The sequence below is a fragment of the Zosterops lateralis genome (genome assembly GCF_965231275.1).
Source record: "Zosterops lateralis genome assembly, chromosome: 17".
NCBI lineage: Eukaryota > Metazoa > Chordata > Aves > Passeriformes > Zosteropidae > Zosterops > Zosterops lateralis.
In genome coordinates, this window is record NC_139777.1 from 6,772,827 (window position 1) to 6,792,892 (window position 20,066).

Here is a 20,066-nt window from a genome sequence, read left to right on the forward strand (position 1 = left end):
AACAGCATAGCCTGACTTGGCTTTTTTTTGGTGCAAAAACAATGTATTGTGATAAATAACAAATTATTGTGCATTGTAAAGTAATAAGATGGCTTTGACACACTCACTGATAGTTCCTACAGCAGGAACAGGTTAACCACTCTTCAGCTCTCTGGCAAACTTTCCTAAGCCCTAAATTATTAGCTGCTTTATCAATGAATATCTGAGAAATCCTTTTTTTTTTTAACAGAAAATCCTGAACCCAGTCCTTATTGCTGCTGAAAGTATGCTGAATTACCTACACGCCAGTTATTCCATCAATGCGATGTAGTAAAACAATTGTGGTTTGGAAAAATCGCAGTTCATTTGCATTGAGGGGGAAAAAAAACCTTTATTCAAAGATAATTATTGCTTAAGAACTCGCTACAAAAATACCAATGGATTTTTCTTTTTAAATATTGTTTAATATTCATAATATGTTACACAGAAGAAAAGTACATATCCCTACCGATCTGTCAAAGGTAGGACTGGTGAACAATAGACACTGTTCTACATGGGAAGTGCAAAAAGCTTTAGCTAGGATAAGGGTCATTATCATCATTAGTATTATCATTTTACTCCTCCTTAAACTCTGAAATAAATTGAACTAAGACTTTTCAACAGTTAAGAACCTGATGGAGTTTAATTAACCCGTTAAAGAAAATTCCACTACAGGGTTGAAAACTGATGAGGGGAAATTTAAATTAATGTATTTTAGTTGATCAAAGCACAATCCGTGGAACAAAAGCTTCTGAACATAATTTTTTTTAGCCTCCCCTAGATATTGAAGAGCATTAAGCCTGTAAAAATTATCATTAATGTATGTCAACTCCCCCAGTTTCATTTTCTAGTGACTTTGAGCAGATGTAGTTCACATTTATAACCAGCATGATCTTCACCATCTGAACATTCATGATTTTATGAAATAAGACCCTTGAGACATAATGTTTTATTCCCTCAGGGTGAGATGTACCCATGAAGTGACTCAGATGGAAAGCTTGTCTCTGTTACACTGACTAAACTTTCTCTCTGTGGTGGCACCAAGGCTGTCAAATCAGTGGGCGGCGTGGTGTGATTGGCAGCGCCGTTTTGAAGGTCGTTTTGCTCAATGTATTCAAAGTGAGACAGATGTGGCTTTTTTTTTTTTTTTTTCAGTTCTTACTCTGATTAATTGCCTCATTCAATTTCAACTCTATTGCAGTTAAACATTAATTCAGTAGGACTTAATAATGTATTCATTTATGATCTTGCTTGTGCATTAATGACAATGATTTGCTGTTTTTTTAATTATAGGGATCCATGCAATGCGTATTTTACATCCACTTACAGGAAAATGCTATACACTCTTGTTCTTTTATGTCAGATAAATTAAACACTCAAAGAAGTGCTGAAGTACTTTATGAAATATTTCATTCTAAATATTTGCTGCAAAATATGTGTTGCTACAGACTCTAGCTTTAAAAACACTTGGCAAAGATTTGTATATACCTAGGGATTACATCTTTTCATACATTATGTGAGTGATAGTCCTAGACCTCTACAAGAGCCCACTACAGACAAATGTGCATCCTGCATAATAAGAAAGTGCCTTTGTTTCATTTTAGCAGTAATTAGGAGGTTTGCTTTGTTTTGTCTTTTTTCTGCCTCAGTTCTTTTCAGTAACTCAGGCAACTGGAAGATGAGTGGTTTAATGTGGTTTCTGCATCATGACAATCTGTCTTCCAACCATGGGGCATCACTAGGGGGACCCCACTTTCTCTGGTCCCCAAATATTATTTTTGACATCAGCTCACAGAGATTTTGCTAAGCTTGAAGTGCCACTGTGATGGATCTGTAGTGGTTTTAATTCTGCATGGTTTTTGTATTACTGAGACTTTCCTTGGTCACGTTCCTGATTCCATAAAACAAAACCAGTTTTTGTTCTCTGAGCCACCACGTCTATTTCTGCATCATAATGGAGCTCAAAAGTAAATATTCACATGCTGAGTATTTCCTTGTTTTGTGCCTACTGTTTTGGTACATTTCATCTTTATTTTATTTCAAATCACGACAAGCAGTGCCTGCTCCCGCAGATGTGGTTACCCAATCTTGCTTAGTATTTTTATAGGATTAGAGCCACATGTCTTCCCTGCATTGCACTGGATACAGCTGCCTCCTGGGACCTCAGAATCAATTCAGACATGGCTGGAGCTGGAAGTACTAGTTTGCCTGGTAATCCTCAGAGGTTACCGGGCTGGGCATTAAGAGCCTTCCCGTGGTCACATTTCTACTACTCGTGGTTCCTGCTAGCATAATTACTTAGTGTAGCTTGAAAGGTCTGATCACCTACCGCTAAAATGACACTTTAATGGGGATTACAGTTTTCCAGCTCGAGTGTTCAGTGGCTTTAATTAAGCAGGAAAAGGCCAGATCAGTAGCAGAGTCAACATCTCTCTGTTGGATGGCATTCTGGTTTGATCCCAGGCTCTGCATTGCTCCCGTGAGAGTGATGTATTGGGACGGCCCTTTGGCTGTAGATGATATTACATATTCTGACACATACTGTTCCTCTGATACAGGTTTCATTCTCCACCACCTTGCTGAAGTCCAGTTTCAAAATTTCTGATGAAAGCCAGGCAGGAATTTCTTATATTATTTTTCTCCTTTTCCACTCTCCATCCTGAGGGTACATCTTTTTTTTTTCCTTGTGCATGTCAGACTAAATATTTTTTTCATTCTCATTACTACATAACAACTCTTGGGAAGATATTTGTTTATGTTCCACTAAGGCCATTAGATTTTGAAGTTTTGGTTCAGCAAATGTTTACTGATTCCTGAGCTATCTCTGTATCTCATGAACTAATGGGAGTATTTCTGGTGATGGTAGAGGGAGGTAAAAGTGTTTTTCAGATAATTATGAGCTCTATCTTTCTGTCTTAAATATTTTCGTCTATCTTAAATATCTTCATTGGGGCATTGAATTCTCCTTCTCTCTCTCTCTTTTATACATTTGTTTATCCACTTGAAAGTTCAAGCATTTCATTGTGTCTCATGGGTTCTTCAATCTTTGGGCAGATAGTTTAAACTTCTGCAGTTTCTTATTTACTGATCTGGATTGCATTGGGGCATCAACCAGCCTAAGCCAGAAACTCTAATTAGCACTTTACATCTTCAAAGCATTGTACAAACGTCAACTAATCATATATTAATCATGCTGAATTTTATCTTGGCTTATGTATTCTCTCTCATGTGCTGTGTATTAAAACCATACTATGAGCCATAGTATTGGAGAGACGAATCCAAGCTCATCAGTGTTATGTTCTTTAGAAGAAAGGCAGTTGTCTCAAAATAGCTCCTACTGCTGTTCTTCCTTGTCTTTAACATTTGGCACAATCAGTAGTCATTTGAAAAATGACTATCCTTATTTCTATGGATTGTCCAATTATGATTGCTCTAATCTGTTCACTCTGATTTCTGCTTCTTCTGAGCTGTTTTCTGTCATTATGTGGGTCCTGGAGTTGCTAAGTAGCATGTAACATTGGTTTAATTTAAAAAAATATAACATGTAGTGTTTGTGCCCAAATTGATTCTTCTCCCCTAAGCCCATTTAATTAATTTAGACTCTTCTTCTTAGCCCTTGCTATTTGTTCCTAAATAAGACAGTAAGAAGTTGTTAGGATACCAATACTGGCTGGTTCAGTGAAGAGCATTGGCACTGTGCTGGGCTGTCTGTTACAAATGCAACCCTGTTGCTTGTGCAACGGTTCTGATTCACGTCTTGTCAGGCGTGACTTAACTACAGGATCTATCAAAAATAAAAACACAGTAGATTTATTTTTAATAGTCACTCTTTGAGTAAAATAAGTGAATTTAATAGTGAGAAGAATTAGCAAGAGAGCATCTAACCAAAGTGTCCTGGTGTCATACTGCTGGTAAATATTTAGAACTCAGTCCTGTAGCATGTGAGTCTTGTCATTTCCCACCATCCCACCAACCATTTGTTCATTGCAAAAGCTGTGTCCAAATGATTTCCAAACTTCAGGGCAGGTCCTTGTGAAGCTGTGCTGAACACCGCAGGTTGGTAAGGAGCAGCAGAGCATCTGAGGTCCCAGGATGTTTGGCAGGTGCTTTAGGATCCTGAAGGTTTCAGGTGACCGAGCAGTACAGAAACCTGTAATTCATGCTGCCTGCGCTCAGAGGATTATTTCTGATCTGAACCTTATTAACTCTAGCATGATGCAATTTGCTTAGACATTACCGTGCTAATTACATGTTAACTTTTCATATTTACCATGTACTGTACCTCCCAGAGGAAAATACTGTGTTCAGAACAAAAAAGATTTAAAGTTCATACATTTAAAAGAAAGCATAAGACTTTGGCAGAAACAGAGTATTGAAGTGATCTATCTTTCTAATAACTAAAATAAGCAGCATTGTGTTGTTGCTGTAGGAATTTTTCAGTCAACCTTGGTTAGTTATTTGAAATATGGTAGGATGATAGTTCCCACTCATATATTTCATTTGTTTGTCATCCTTTTCAGAATGGAAATTTCTGAGAACAGATTGTGCTGAAAACTTCTATGAACTAATTGCACAAAGTACAAAAACTTGTGTGTGGACTTAAGTTACCCTTCAGAGCAAAATATAGCTTTTGTTGATACTTAATGGGTTAGTACTGCATTTCTGGATATTACATTAAATCAGATCAATACAATAAATGAGAAAATACATAAAGCCGTGCATTTATCATGTGTGTCATTGTCTTTAGAGGTCATCAGATAAGCAAATAAGAAAGTGATTTCTCATTTCTTATTTTCAATGAGCAATTACTAGTAATGTTGAAGTATATTATGCATCATTACTTGTTCGGTGTCCTTTATTAAAAAAGAAGTGTAGAGGTTTAATGAAAAGTCTTCAGATAACCAGAAAGTTGTAGAAATATAGGGAACTCACTTAAAGCAAATTTTAAATAAAAAAAATGGAATATTATTGATCCTTTTCTCTTAGCACTGTGTTCTCAAAACAGGACTGTGGGGTAAAAGATGCATCACTGTTTTCCTCCAAGAGTCAGGAAAATCAAGGTTCAGAACCACTTGGCATATTGTGGTTCAAATTGGGAAGTGAATCCAGTCCTTGCTTGTACTCTTGTCTTCTGACCACTCCACTGCTTTCCAGACCTCCAGTGTATGAGCAGCAGAGAGAAAGGTGAAGTGGATATTACCAGTAACACTTGCAGTAATGTGGATAGGAACTATTTTATTAACTTCTGGCTCAGTACAGAAGAACCTTCCCACCATCCCTGGTGGAGGAACAGCCAGGGAAGAGAAGCAAAGCTCGAGCAAAGGTGGCTGATGTGCAGAGCCATGTCTCACTCTGCTTCACTAATGGTAGCCATGGCAACCCCAGGACATTAACTTATGCAGTGATTGCAAGCCGTGAGCATCAAAGCAAGTAATTAGGGAGACAAATGGGAAGTCTTGATGGATTCTTCCATCAAGATCAAAGCTTTATATAAGTTTTTCATTCATTTGGGAACTAGCACTGAGATTATTTGTATGTTATATTAGGCTACCAATGAAAATTTGGACCAAAGCTAGATTGTTTCATAGTTTTTCAAGGAAGGGCCACTCAGTCGAGCCCAAACCTATTTAATAGCCATGATACTAAATCAGAAGTTGGACTTTTTGAATCAGATCACTATAGTATTCAGCACACTCCAGATATTTTCAGGAGAAAATTGTGTGAGACTGAGGTTTTCCTCATCATTACCAGGAACATGAACTGTAACTAAAAAACTTTTAAGAATGCAATCTTTAATCCATGACATGTGCTTCTAAAGATTCATATAATTAGAGGATTCACTCTCAATATCTTCAGATCAAGAACAGAGGAAAGTTACTGAAAAGTAATGACTTGTGCTATATGAATGCTCTGAAGGATGGTCTGTGTTCCCCTTCTGCCTTTACACTTTAACGTGTCTTCTTTAATGAAAGACACTGGGCAGCAAAAACCCTGTGGGCAGCAAAAACCCTGTGGGCAACAGGAGGTCCTCAAACAACAGGGGAGAGCATAAACTGAATGGTGCAACAACAACTAATTGTAATGTAGATCTTTGTACAAACTTTTGGATGGGCAGGTTCTCTCAGCACTGGGCATTTAGAGTGAATTTTCAGACACTGTATTTCCTGTTTTCCACCAACTGCACACGTTTCAATAAGCATAGGGTCTGTTTCTCTTTTTCCAAGATTTGCTTTTCTGAAAGGTAACTTATCTAAATTAGGCAGGAGGTTTTCTGATCAATGAAACTTGAACAGCACTCCATTGAGTACTGAGCTTCATGTGGGATGCAGCAATAGTCCCTAGAGCATCAATAACTTCATTTTGCTGGGATTTTAAGTCAGGCATTAATATTTGGGTTGGACTTTCATTTTTAATTGATGAAGGGAAAGACTATCTGCCTTTCTTTGCTTCTTGATAACACAAGCTTCTCTTTAGTAACTTCAAACACCCCAATTCTTCAGTTAAAGGCGAATTAAGTTTTCCTGTATTTAAAATTAGCTCTCTGAGGGTGGTATCAGCTCTGTTTCTTTTATGTTTTAAGTCCCAGTTCTTTAATCTGTTTCTAATACATTCTGTTCAGCAATTTTGCATTTCTGTTTTAGTGGAAGCAATGCTGATTAATTCCTTCTTATGACATCTGTGGCTGCATCCTAGATTAAACCTACTCTAATACAGAGCCTATCATTAAGTGTTAAATATTCTTGCAAGGCTACTTAAATTAGATTCAACATCAGTGGATCATTTAGTAGAGAGTCGTTAATTCTCCATCTTATGGCAAGGCCACATTCTGGTGATGCTTTTAATCAGAAGATTATTGAGGTATGATTTGAAAGGGATATGCTGCCCATATTTTGCCTTTGGGCAAATTATGAAAGGTCAAGTTGCCAAGGAAACAAAACTAAGATAACATTACTAATTCCCGACTCCAAGAGTTGTCTTTCCTGATCATATCATTTGCTCAATGTACACGCTTAGAAAAGATACCAGCTGACAATATCTCTGCCATTTAGTTCAACAGAAATGGCTTTATAATTCTTGCTCCTCTAGTGTTCACAGTGATGACAAGGCTCACCAGAATACTTGGCCTCCATGGAATCCACAGATCGGTTGGTTTGTTCACAGATAAGGCAAATTATTCCTGATTTATGGAAGGGAAAAGAAGGAAGGGAAGGGTTACAATTTGCATATTCAAAGATAGCTGCAAAGTTAAGATGTTACCGGTTTTGACAGGCTAATTTACAGCTCTTTAGAGAATCCTGATGTTCATAAAGTGAAGAGCACTTGATAACACAACTTCATTAAGGCCCCTCAAGTTAAACACTTAGAGTTGCTTCTTCTGGTCACCGGTCAGGCCAGTGGAAGAGCCAGGAAGATTCCTCCAATATTTGCTGCCAACCTGAGTGTCATGCTTCCTCTTTTTCTCTCTTTTTCTCTTCTCCTTTCCTATTCCAGGTGGGAAGCAACAGTATAGGATTGGCTCCAGTGCAAAAGAGCCTGCATGGAGTAACAGCATGTTATGATGGGTCTATTCTTGCCCCTTTCTCCTTTCCATCCGTGTGTGTTTGTGTTCAATTTCTTTTCCTTCCTTTGGGGAACTCATGAGAAAGGAATCATTTAATTCCCCTAAGTATCAACATCTGAGATTGTGGTAGATTTTGTCCTTAAATTTTCATTGGGAACTGTGCTGTGTCGTAGGGCACTGCATAATGAATACGACCCTGCCAATCAAGACACTCTGTTTTATATCACTTATTACTAAATTGAAAATGGTGTTTTACTACAGCAATAAAGGGCTGGTACAGCATGAGGTACATTTTTATACAACTCTATGAACTTTGTCATTGAAAACATTATAGCCTTGAATTTGAGAGCACAGTGGAAGGCAGTATAATTTGATTACCTATATTAATCAAGTAGAGTACAACATATAAAACCAGTAATGCATAAGTCTGACTGGAGCCAGATAACCCTCTTGTGCATCTTAGAAAGATTTATTTTCAGTAATATAATTCATTTGACATGAAAGTATCATAATTGCAGTTGCTAGGAAGAATTTCCTTCTTTCCTTTTTTTAGGGAAAAAAACTATCATGCTTTCAAGAGCAGTTTGTTCTTCTAAAACTCTGCTTACTGAAAATTGAAAACAAAGATTTGTTTTTTGTAATTGTGGCAATTATTCATTAGCCAGCTGAGCTAACACAATGGTTTGTTTGCTTCTGCTTCATGAACAAGTATTAGGTGTGAATTTAAAAGAATATTTTTTGTTGTACATTGATTACATTGATTACTAGTACTGTCGTTCTCACCCAGTGCTTCTAAAATCTGCCCAAAAGCTCTTGAGCCTTCAGTTACCTGTGAAAGTACTTTGCATAAACTCTGAAAAGAACTTCCCCTCACTCACTCACTCACTCACTCCAGGAGAAGGCTTTAAGGCATATTTAAAGACACCTGATTACTCTGCAGTCTGTGAAAACCCCTGTTGTTATTCGATATGCAATACTAATAATAGCATTATCGTGAGTTACTATTTATGCGTTTTATTGCTAAGTGTGGCTGCAAACCACACGTGAGCTGGTTGGTGTATCACAGCTGATGCAGCAAAACTCACAAGTGAAAAAAGAACAACTGACTGTGCCACAGCTCACCTTCGAGCAGGAAAACTGCTTCATAGCGACAGTCCACCCAAATTGACAGGGGTTAAAATATCCTGGAAAAGGTATTTTCCAGTTCTTCAAACAGATTTCCCTTTTGCCTCTGTTCATCATAACTTACTGGAAAATAAAATGTTTGTACAATTCAATGTGCTCTGACTCTGTGACAAATACATTATAGCTTGTTCCAGCTAATTATTGTTTCCTCGTTGTGCTAATAAAAGGTGATACAGTCCATTCCCAACAGTGTTTGTAGCCCCATCTCATTATTGGTCCACAGAGCAGTAACTTGGTTTTTTCCATTTTTACTCTTCAGTCTTCTCTTCTTTTTCTGTTCTTTCCCCTCCTGTTGAGATGTTTTCTCTTTCTTTTATTCTCTAGTTGTTTAAGTCTGGATTAGACAGACAGGGGGTCGTCAATGCCAAGGAAACACTTTGACGTGTTGGAACTTCTATTCATAAATGACACCTATCCACACAGCTGAGCATTTCCTCATCAGCTCTGGAAGGAAAATACAAATTTAAAAAGTGAAAACAGAAAGCATAGATTTACTCAAGCCTGTTCAGAAAGTTTCAGGATGGCTTAGCTAAGGATACTCACATTCCCATCTTTCAACATGTACAGCCAACCTTTGCCTTGGTCTCTGAGGTCAGTGCTGGTCAAGCTACCTTGGCAGTCTGAAAGCAGAACAGTGAGGTAGGAGGCTCCATTTGTAAATCATTACATTTCCATCAATCATGGACGTTTTGGGGCCTGACAAGAACAAATGAGTATCTGGGGGCATTGAAAGAGAGGAGCAGACGTACTAAGGTAGGGAGAAGCCTTTACAATTTCACATGAAGTAGGATATAAATGTTTTCAAAATTGCTTAGTGTTTAAAGGTTTGTCATTTAGTGGTCCAAAGTATTCTTCAGGTAATGGCACAGGTCTTGAAGCTTTTATATTTAGCTTTGATGGGGCATAATTCTGTAAGAGTGAATAACCAGCTGTGTGATTTTCTTACTGAATTAGCTTGAAGTCTCTGCTATATTCCTTAGATTACATTGAAGACACCCAAATGTATGTCCTAGGCAATGCTTGTCCTTCACTTCCAAGATTTACCTACTTTAATATTTTTAAGATCTAAATGGAATGAAGGGAAAAAAACAGAGTTAATTTGCATTGTATTAATGCTAATGACAACTGCAGGATATTGGGGGTGTGGAGGTGTGCAGAGGTGGTTTTTAGTATTCATATTTAAAATCTTTTTTATTTCTCTCTTGGTGAATTTCTTTGTTCCAGGGTAGTTTGTCTGTGGTGAATGGGGGAGCCATCCCTTAAGGTTTATTTTAAAAGCAGTGGTTGAAATCTGTAAGCACATGCTCTGGGTTTCCTTGGAGGAATAGGCCTTCTGTAGATGTCTCTGTTCTTGTGCTAAATATTTTATCAGATTTGAATTTTAATGTTCAATAATGCAAACATTAATGGTAGCTATAGTAAGCTTAATATTTTTCACCCACAACAACATAAACCTTGCTATGAGTTAAATAGCAGTGGAATTAAATAACATTAATTATTACATTAATTATATATAAGTACAGTTAATCTTGTCCCTGACAGCAACAGGGACTTTCAGTGACTAAAGGCATTTGACAAAGCAGCTGATTCACATAACCTTCATATATTCATTAAGTGAAGAATGAGCTGAAGTTCTTTTCACTGAATTAATGTATTTTGAGAATAAAGTAGGTGCTTTAGATTGTTTTCCCCATCCAGAATCCCTAATTAAACGCTGCTCTAAAATACTCTATTTACCACAGTAGTGGTGTGCTTCCAGATGTGTAGCTGGTCAGCCCAGCTTCACCCACCTGAATTCAGCCTGGCTTCAGCCACTCCTCCTGCCATGTCCAGTTTGAGTAGTTACAAGGCACAGGGAGCTTTGCCTTCATACCTGGGTCATGTCAGCTCTGAGTCTAAAATTAGTCTCCACTTCTGAATGTTCATGTTAGACATTTTTAGGCCTTCAGCTTGAATTCAAATGCAAAAAGCTGTAATATACCTATGGGGGAACTTTAGGACTCTCAGATGGGTGTCTTCATGGATAACACTGGTGGTTCTTTTGTTGCTTCACCACTTGAATTTAAAGGGAGAAGTAAGGAGGAAAGGAAGTTGGCAGCATGAGAAAAAGTGTGTGTGTGTAAATATGTACATAAAGAAATTAAATGTATAAATGAAATAAAATAAACATTCATGCGAATGAGCTGTAAGAAACCACAGCAAGTTTCATAACCAGAAATCCATCACCCTGATTCCAGAGGGTGGCTGTCATTAAGCAGAATAGGGAGGTATTTGGAAATGCCTTTCCTCCTGAGTTCCACACTGAAATCCTCTCTAACAGCTTCCTGCAGCTCATAATGGTTCTGCACGGAGGGAAGACAGCCATGCATGTTCTCCACTAAATAAATATGTAAATGGAGCTCCCAAACAGAGTCACATACCATGGAGTCACATGGCTGAGAATAACTAAATGCTTTGCATTAGAGAAGGGTACTTTAACAAATTCTGTTGTTGTGTACTGGCCCAATAGTTTTTGGTGACTCCACAGTGATGTGGACATATGGCATAGTAATGGACTAGATTTGCAATCCAAATAGAAGAAAACTGATGTTTATAGTAAATGGAGAATTACTAGACAGATCATTATGGTTAAAGTGGCTTTTGACTATATCCATGTTAAGTCCTGAACTCCTTAATTTTAGAGAAAGCTTATAACCCCCTCTCCAAACAACAGCAGCGTCTCATTGTTATAAATAATGGCTTTAAGCCATTTTTCTTCTGTTGGGCATATCATCTAGGCATCCTTGCATCAAATAAAATTAGAATTACTCTGTGCAAAGAGTCGCTGCAAATCCTATCTTGGTTTCTGCTCCTCCCAGGAGAGTATGAGGGACCAAAGCAGCTGGGACAGGGGTTCCAGGTAACTCTGAGCCAGGCAAGATGTCTCTTGCAAGCACATGGTGTTAGTCATAGCCTAAAACAAGAGAATTAGAAAGTAATGGGTGTTTCTCTGTTTGCTTAGTGAAAACCCAAATACAGCTTCTGTAATGTCTCCAAGAGTGTCTGTCTAATGAAAAGAAAATGAGTGACAGCTGCCCAAGCAAGGGAAGAGTGAAAAGAGCTTGTGAGCACTTCAGAAGAGAAGCAGACTACATCCCTTTTCTTGTCAGAGTTTCCTCTATTTTGTAAATTGGTGAAATGTAGTGTCAACCATTCAACTTTGCGTGCACTGTTCTTTCAATTACCCAAGTGTGGCTGTGGGTGCACCACCGGAGACTGTGAAAACAAGGAGAGGTGGGAAAGAGGTGAAAAAGCTTCAGTTCATTATTTGTGTGATCCCTGCAAATGCTGGGCTAAGTGTGTCCATAATTCACATTATCCTTTGGTGTAATCATAGACAGTACAAGTGAAAATTACCTCCTGCATTGTCCCATCACTCTCTTTCTTGGCAAATATGGGCTGAAATTAAGCATAAAATTGTATGTTGGGTTTCCCAAGCTTTCCCAAGGGTGCTGAGACTCTGCAACCATAGATGTAATGAGTCAATCACAGTCAGTAAATTGACTTCCAGGCAGCTACATCAGCCTACCATTAAATACTTAAAATGAGTCCAAATAGTGAGAGGGAAAGTGAGAGAGACTATATATTGAAAGAAGTGTATTATAGGGGGATAGATAGATAGATAGATAGATAGATAGATAGATAGATAGATAGATAGATAGATACATAGATAGATACATAGATACATAGATACATAGATTGATCGATCGATCAATCGGTTGATCGATCTACTTTTTTCTGACCATTGAGTAGAATAGATTGATTCTGGAAAGAGCATCATTAAATCATCCAAAAATTATGGCAAAGCATTCTACTGGTATATTAAGGCCTGAAGTAGGAGATATAATATGGTAAACTGGCCAGAAGGCCTCTCCTGAGTGTGCTGCCAAACTCTGGTGTGTAGATGGCATTGGATGCTGACTTTTCTATTTTTAATGAACATGTCTTTATTAAGCATTTAGGTAGCAATATTCATCTGTGTAGGCTCCAGTAGAAAACTACACTCTGGAAAGATCTTCCTACCTTTCCTGTGGAGGGGAAGGGCAGGGATATGGGAAACGAAGAGAAATCTGGTGGCTCTTACTTTTTCAAGATGGGTTGGTCACTCTCTCCCTTGAACTATGCTGTTTTTAGACTTGGCTGGAAAGTAGGCAGCTATAGATCTCATTTTGTAGATCTCAAGGAATAATTTGTGATTATCCCTTTTTCTCCAAAGTGCTTTCCTGTGTATAGGTATAATAATAAAGAAACCATTTTCGGCATAAAAGATGTGCTTGTCAAGCTGCAGCAATGATTTTCCAGTTCCTGGCTTTTTTAGTTGTGCAGCCTTCTAATATTTCTGCTTGAATTCTTTCACGACAGAAGCAAATGAAAATTACACCGTGGTTTTTAGGTCTCTGTTCCCTGATTTTTGCTTGTCATGTCATGAACTTCTTCGAAGCAGTGAAATGGCAGCCCATCTCCCTGAGAGCTCCAGACAGATTTCTAAAGTTGTCTTGTTAACAGCTTGTCAGAAACCTACATTTCAGTCTCGCTGAGTTTATATCATGCAAAAAAAAAAAAAGAAAAAAAAGAAAAAGAAAAAAAGAAAAAAAAAAAAGTTGCTGGAAATTATGATTTTTACAGGTTCTGACATTTTTCTAAAGAACTGAAATGCTCAAGGCTGCTGTCTCCCTTAACAGGCTGTGCTGTTTTGGGTAATATTCTGCGTTGCATCAACTGAACATCAGAGCAACATTCAGTTTCTTCCCTTTAACATGTTCTTTGAATTATTTAAGGTGTTTTGATGTTGGCTAGAATTCATAACAAAGTCCTCCAGCTTTTATCCTAAAATATCAAAAAGGTTGAGATTTTTTCCTTCCCCCCCTCCTTTTTCTCCCTCTTCCCTAACCCTTCCTCCCTCCCTCCTCCCGCTTTTAATAGATCCTTGCATGGATCATCAGGGGACTTTCTTTTATGTTGTACAGCATGAAATGACTTAGTCAGGGTCTTCCTGATTAATTTATGAGTGCTATGGAAAAGGGAAGGGGGGGAAAAACAGTCCTTGAGGGATTGACCCTAAGCTGCAGCAGATCAACTCAATTTTATGGAATGAAAAGAGACTTAAACAGTATTTTTAGCGTCAGTTTCTCAACCCACAGAGGTGGGGAAGCTCCCTGCATCCGGCAGGCTGGAGGAGGGTGAGAGGTGCCCATCTCTCCAGGCGGCTGATGGAGTGGAGCTCGAGTCTTCGGAGGCACCGAGCACGTTGAGAGTTAAAGCTGTGGCAGATTGGTGGATTAATGTGCTCTGCCTCCAAGGGACAAATGCTCTTTTTTTTCTTCTTCTTCTTTTTTCCCTTTTCCCTTCCCCTTGCTCCCTCCTTCCCCACTCTGGGCTTGCAGATGACAGCTGTTGGTCACTTAACAAAATGTCCTCTTGATTGCTGCTTCACAACAGGGGCCCCCTCAGACCAAACAGCACATAGCCCATACAATGCATCACTGCCCCTCAAAATTAGTTATAGTGCTCTGGGCTATTCTCGGCTGCCATAGCTAATACTCTCTTGCTGTTCTTCTCTCTCCCCCTCGCCCTCCCCCTCTGCAGACAAAGGCTCAGCCTATACATCTGTAGTGCTCATAACCTCCCCCTTCCCCCAGCCAAATGCTGAGGAGAGAAAGGGAAAAAAAAAATTGCTGCCCTGAGGCTCAATCTGTTTCTTACAGCTCTACCCCGGCATTTGGAAGCCTGAGCTGGTCTAGCCATGGGGAGGCCCTGACTCATTTCATCAAGCTGTCAGGGAGGCAGTGGAGCTAAGAGGACTCTGCTGCCTGGGGCAAGTTCAAGTCAACATTCGATTTCCGTCCTCCCCCCGGCCCCCGCCTTTCGCTTGGACACTTTCTGTGCTCTGGATCTAAACTTCTCCCCGAGCTGCAGCAGCTCACAGCTTCTTGCCAGGAGGAAGGACTTGTGGGACCTTATAAAGGACACAGTGGCAAAATTGCTGCAATAAATCAGTGGCCCTCTGACACTTGGCGGTAGCTTAATGTTTTGGCACTTTCTTTCCTGTGTATGCCTCAAGTCCCATTAGCAAGCTTTTCTGTCAGTCTGGCTCATGATAAAACTCTCTCTTCCTATCATCTTAAGCAAGCCCCTGCAGACATGAATCTGATGCCAGACTTAATAGGAAACAACACCCTCCCCTGCACACAGAAGCACGCATCCATACACACTGCCACTGCTCCTGGGAAGTTAGCTCAGAGGGCATGGAGAAGGGAGGGCTCTTAAAAATAGGCTTGATTTTACTCCTTCCTTTAAAAGAAACATTAACAGCCTGGGATTTCAGCTTAGTACTTCCCCAAGCCTTGCTATTAAAAGAAAATTCAGTAACTAAATATGGTTGGAAATAATAAGATAGCAGTAACATGGCTGTGGAGGGGGTGTGCAGGCTGCTTAGGTGTCTACACTGTTCATATATTCTGTGCAACTTTCTACATAAGTATTCTACCCTGTCAGCTTTCATTTTAATGTTATAGGCCATATATTTAATATTTTTGCCTCCTCTCCTCTCAGCCCTGCACCTCCCCAGACAGTTCTAGTTGCAGGTAGGCTGGTTAGATTACATGTCCCTCCAGGCTGGGATCTGTTTCTTCACATGGCTAGCTTAGATGTCTATCACCCTCTGCTTAATCATAATATAAATAATATCTATAGGTATGTGTGTTTATGTGCAGAGGAAAAAAACAAGCCTTTCTCTTTCTCTCAGCTGTCCGGGCAGGAACCTGTAACTCCTGTGCTGTACGATGTCTGGCACAACAGGGCCCACAGCCTTGGGACTGTGTAGGCACAACCTAAATCATAAACCACTGGGTATGGGTGAAGTAGGAGATAACCATGTTTGTGTGGATAAGCTGAGGTGACTTCCCAAAAGCTTGGAGGAAGTGGCTCCATTCAAAATAACCGTATTTCTCTGCACCCATCGTGACATAACATCCAGGTATTGCCAATCTTGTTGCAGTCTTAGGAGATTTGGTTGGTTTTGTTCTCATTTCCTGAAGCTCTTGTTGCTGGTATGAGACAGTTTACATGACTATGTGATGTCAGTTAATCAATGTAGTGGTTTTATTAAATGAAGAAAAGCTGGATGATGTAGTATCTAAAACATTGGGGGTAAGAAAAGAGTCAAAGGACATTCTCCTGATTCCTAAACTCACCAGAAAATGATGAGAATCATAGCACAGTTTTAATATAGGTTGTAAGGGGCTTGATGCCAGTCTAATGGTAAGAGAAGGTCCTTTGCCGAATATGCTGTTGCCATTTTTACAGTAACCATAAGTCCATCTTTACCCCCTCTTAAGGTGGTTTGTTGAAGCAGGTAATGGAATGCATCACAACTCCTTGCCTGGTGGGAAAGCCATGATGGAGAGGGGTTTTGAAAAGCGAGATTTCACACCAGGCATCAAAAAAAAAAAAAAAGAAAAAAAAAAAGGAGAAACCCAGGCTACACACATGGATGCTCTGTCTGTGAGTCCTGAGTTTTGTGTTCCTGCTGAACCTCACCTCATGGGAGGCTTCCTTCCCAATGGAATCTGTCACTGCGAGAAATTGTTTCCAAAAAGCTGCACAATTAGGGGTCGACTTTGCAAACATTCTTGGTGGAATTGAGAGGCAATTGGCACAACCCAGTGAATAATCCTTTTAGGAGCCTTTATGAACCCGGCACAATGGCTGTTTACAGTCCTGCTTATAGACCAGGAGTGTTAACAGGCCTTTAGAAAAATCCAGGTAATTGAAGCTTTTGTCTTTCAATGAGCCCCCGTTGCTTTCAACAGTTGCCATTCTCCACATTTTCTTTAACTTTTTCTTTTGTTTTGACAAGGGCTTTTGTCCCTCCACAACAGCAGCGTGGGAGGTGAGCCTGGCCTGGTGGTGGCCTCAGCCTTCACAGGGCCAGCCTGGCCTCCTCCTCCTCCTCCTCACAAGTTGGCTTTTAGGGCACAGAAAATCCTCTGTGGCCAAACCAAAGTTTCTCCTGTGACTCCATTATTCAACATCCCAGCCATGCAAGTCCCTCAGTGTCTGCTGAGCCAGGGCTCTGCCTGGGCAGGGATGAGGAGGAGGAGGAGGATGGAGCACAGCAGGCGTGCAGAGGCTGAAGGCTGTTCCCACAAAAACTGAACCAGCCCTTCCAAACCGGGGATTTTCAACACGCACAGCCCCGGCCGAGGGAAGGGAAAGGGGTCAGCAGTGGTTCTGCTTTTCACAGCTCTGTCTGCGCCCATTTGGTTTTGCTGTCGTTGGTTTTTCTGTGCTGTTGCTCGTTCAGCAGCCTCCGGGTTCCTGTTTCTTGGTGCGAGTGTGGGAGCCTGTTCCTTTTACACAAAACAAAGAAAACCTGTGGGAATTCTGAAGCTTGGGGCTTTTTCCACCAGAGCTGGTTGTGTTTTCTTCAGCAGGCAGTGGGAGGTTAGCATAGGTTGGTAGCCATGAGTCTCAAGTTTTTATTTTTCTTGTATGTTAAGCAGAAGCCCAAATTTTATAAATATAAGTGTGTTAATTCTTCCCCATGATCTCTCATCCTGTAAGCCAGTTTGGAACACTCTCACATGCATTAAGTATTTTGGTGGTTTGAGCCAGGTAGGAACCAATACAAGGGACAGTTTGTGTGCATGAGTGATCCCATATGGCTGCAGAGAGGGCAGAGGACTTGTTTTCACAAGGCACACAAGAAATTGGGCAACTCACTGCCACAAATGCAGTTTTTAAACCACTCGTCTTGCAGTCACAGCTTCACGGAAGGCTCTGTGTCTGCACAGAGCCACATCACATGTGGATCTGGATCCACAGCCCTGCTGCCTTCTGCAGTTTCAAGACTGATGCAATCATGATTAAAGTAAGGAAGATGTAGGCTAAAATGAAACAAAATTCTTTGCTGTCTTTTCCATTTTAAAAGCAATTAATTATGAAGTCTTTACAGATCCTGAATGAGGAAAAATGTATCCTCAGAGAGCAGATGTTTGCTTCATTCATTTGTCTGTTTATAAAATCTAGCATGTGGATTTGATGGTTCACTGGATTTTTGCAACTTTCGCTTATGTACATGAGACAAAGTTGCATATTGGTACAAAGCAAAATTAGGCATCTAAATAAAGCAATTCTGCACCTTTTAGTAATGTAAACCATGTGTAAGAGTGTTTTATACTCATTATAGGTGTTCAGATTTTGGAGGTCAAATTTTCTTGTTTTCAACAAGAAAAACCCTCTCCTTTTTTTTAACATCATAATGCAGTAAGAAATAGGAAGACGAATTTTGTTACAAAAGCAGAGAAGACTAAAATACTACCTTGTATTTGAATAATAATGGTTACTAAAGTTCAAAAAATTTGTTTACATCTCAAATATTTTTAAGCTAAATTTGGTAATGTTTACAGTACTGAGGTTTTATTAAACCAGGACTCATAGGCAAAAACATCTGAGATTTAGTGATAATTTTGAATGCTTTCTAGTCAGTGGATTTTGAACTTTAATTTATTTGGATATTTTATTAATGCAGTGTATAATTTTTTAAGGCCTCTGTTCGAATTAAAATTTGTGTTGATATTGCCTAAACATAAAATTTGAAGAAACCCATGGCTGAGTGTGCAAACTTATTTTTATGCCATTCTTGCAATAGGTGTAATTCTACTGTAACATGCTTTAGTCTGAACGACACATCATCAAAATATTCTGCCTCTAAGATTCGAGTATTCACATTAGATGAGCACCAAGATTAAAATGGTAACTTCAGCTACTTTGGCACAGACAGGCCTGAAAGGGTAAAATAACAAGGTCTTTGTGACCCACTCCATTATGCCAATAATATGGGGCAATGCACAGTCCCTGTAGCATTAGGGCTTGATTTGAGCTCCCCCTGCGTGGAGGTGAAAGGCTTCCCTGCACTCAGCCAGTGTTTCTCAGGAGCATGTAAATAATAAGAAGTGGATTGCTGTGACTGCATCTTCCCCCACCCCCCACCTCAGATTTGATGAATGTGTTGCCCTGTCAGCCTGAATTATCACTGTCTTGAGCAAGCACAAATGCAGCAGGTACTAGGGCAGCCTTTGCCCAGCAAACCTGTTCCAGCGTGTCTTGATGTGATGGACAATTAGTCCCATTCCAAGCCCAGAGCAGACATTTCTAATTGTTTGTGGTTGCATGACACGGGTTTGGGGAAGTCAGCAGATGTCTGCTCGTGACGATTTATCAGGATCGGTTTTACTTTTGGTTTGTGAAAAAACCAGAAACTCTGTTTCGTGTGATAATTTTCATAAAGGTCAGCGACAGAATAAAAGTCACAAAAAAGGCACAAATGGCTTATGGCAAGGTATTTACTAAAGACATGGCTATCTGATGTTCTTGCCTACTGCAAAGCAATTGGCTGGGACTTTGTGCAGTTTGATGGTATTGTTCCCATAGAACTTGCCCACCCACAGTTCCTGGCCCCTGCAAGGCAGTGTCCTATTACTTCTTCCATTTTTCTTTAGGTTCTTTCTTTTCCAGAATGGTCACACATACAGTTAGATCTGTGCACATGCTACTAAACAGTTGGATTTCTCTGTGGAAAAACATGCTGTGGATCGTGTGGGGCAGTGTAAAATGGTTTCCTTTTGAAAGAAAAAGAGTTCTGCTTAGTTAAGACTATAGAAAAACAGATTCCTTAAACCAAGATTTTTCACTGCAGTAAAATTGGAATAAGGTGTCAGTTGGGAAGCTGAGCACTCTTCACAGCAGATTCACTGTGGGAGATTTCCTCCAGTATATTGGGGCTGTTTGTGTGCTCAGCGTGTTTCAGAGAATTTAAAAATAAAAGGTTCCTCAAGTATTTAAGGTCAATCATTCCATGTGTCAAATATAAGAAGAAGATATTAAATATTCTCTCATAAATCAGCAGAAAACTAAGAATGTAAAAGCTGAAATTTCTACTGTGTGACTTGAGGGTAAAAGAATGTGACAGGAAAGATTCCCCTTCCCCACTCCAGGAGGAAATCTGGACAAAATGACCAAACAGATACATTTCTTCTTTTACATTCATGACAGCGAAGCATGTGTATTCTCATGGACCATTTCCACATTTGGAGCTTGTCACTGCTGGGTCCCAGAGTCCCCTCTTGTTGACCCAATGAACTCTATAGAGTGCTGCCAGTTACAGAAACCCACCAGGCTATCCCCATCAGCAGTTGGCTGAAGGAGAAAATTCCCATTGGGCACCAAGGCTACAGAATGCACTGACCATTTCTGTCAGCAT

General features: G+C 39.7%; 1 protein-coding gene across 17 annotated transcripts in view; it reads left to right on the forward strand.

The window, feature by feature from the left end:
- Window positions 1-20,066, forward strand: part of FBRSL1 (fibrosin like 1) — a 505,935-nt gene that overhangs the window by 315,415 nt on the left and 170,454 nt on the right. The gene's annotated exons all lie outside the window — the stretch shown is intronic.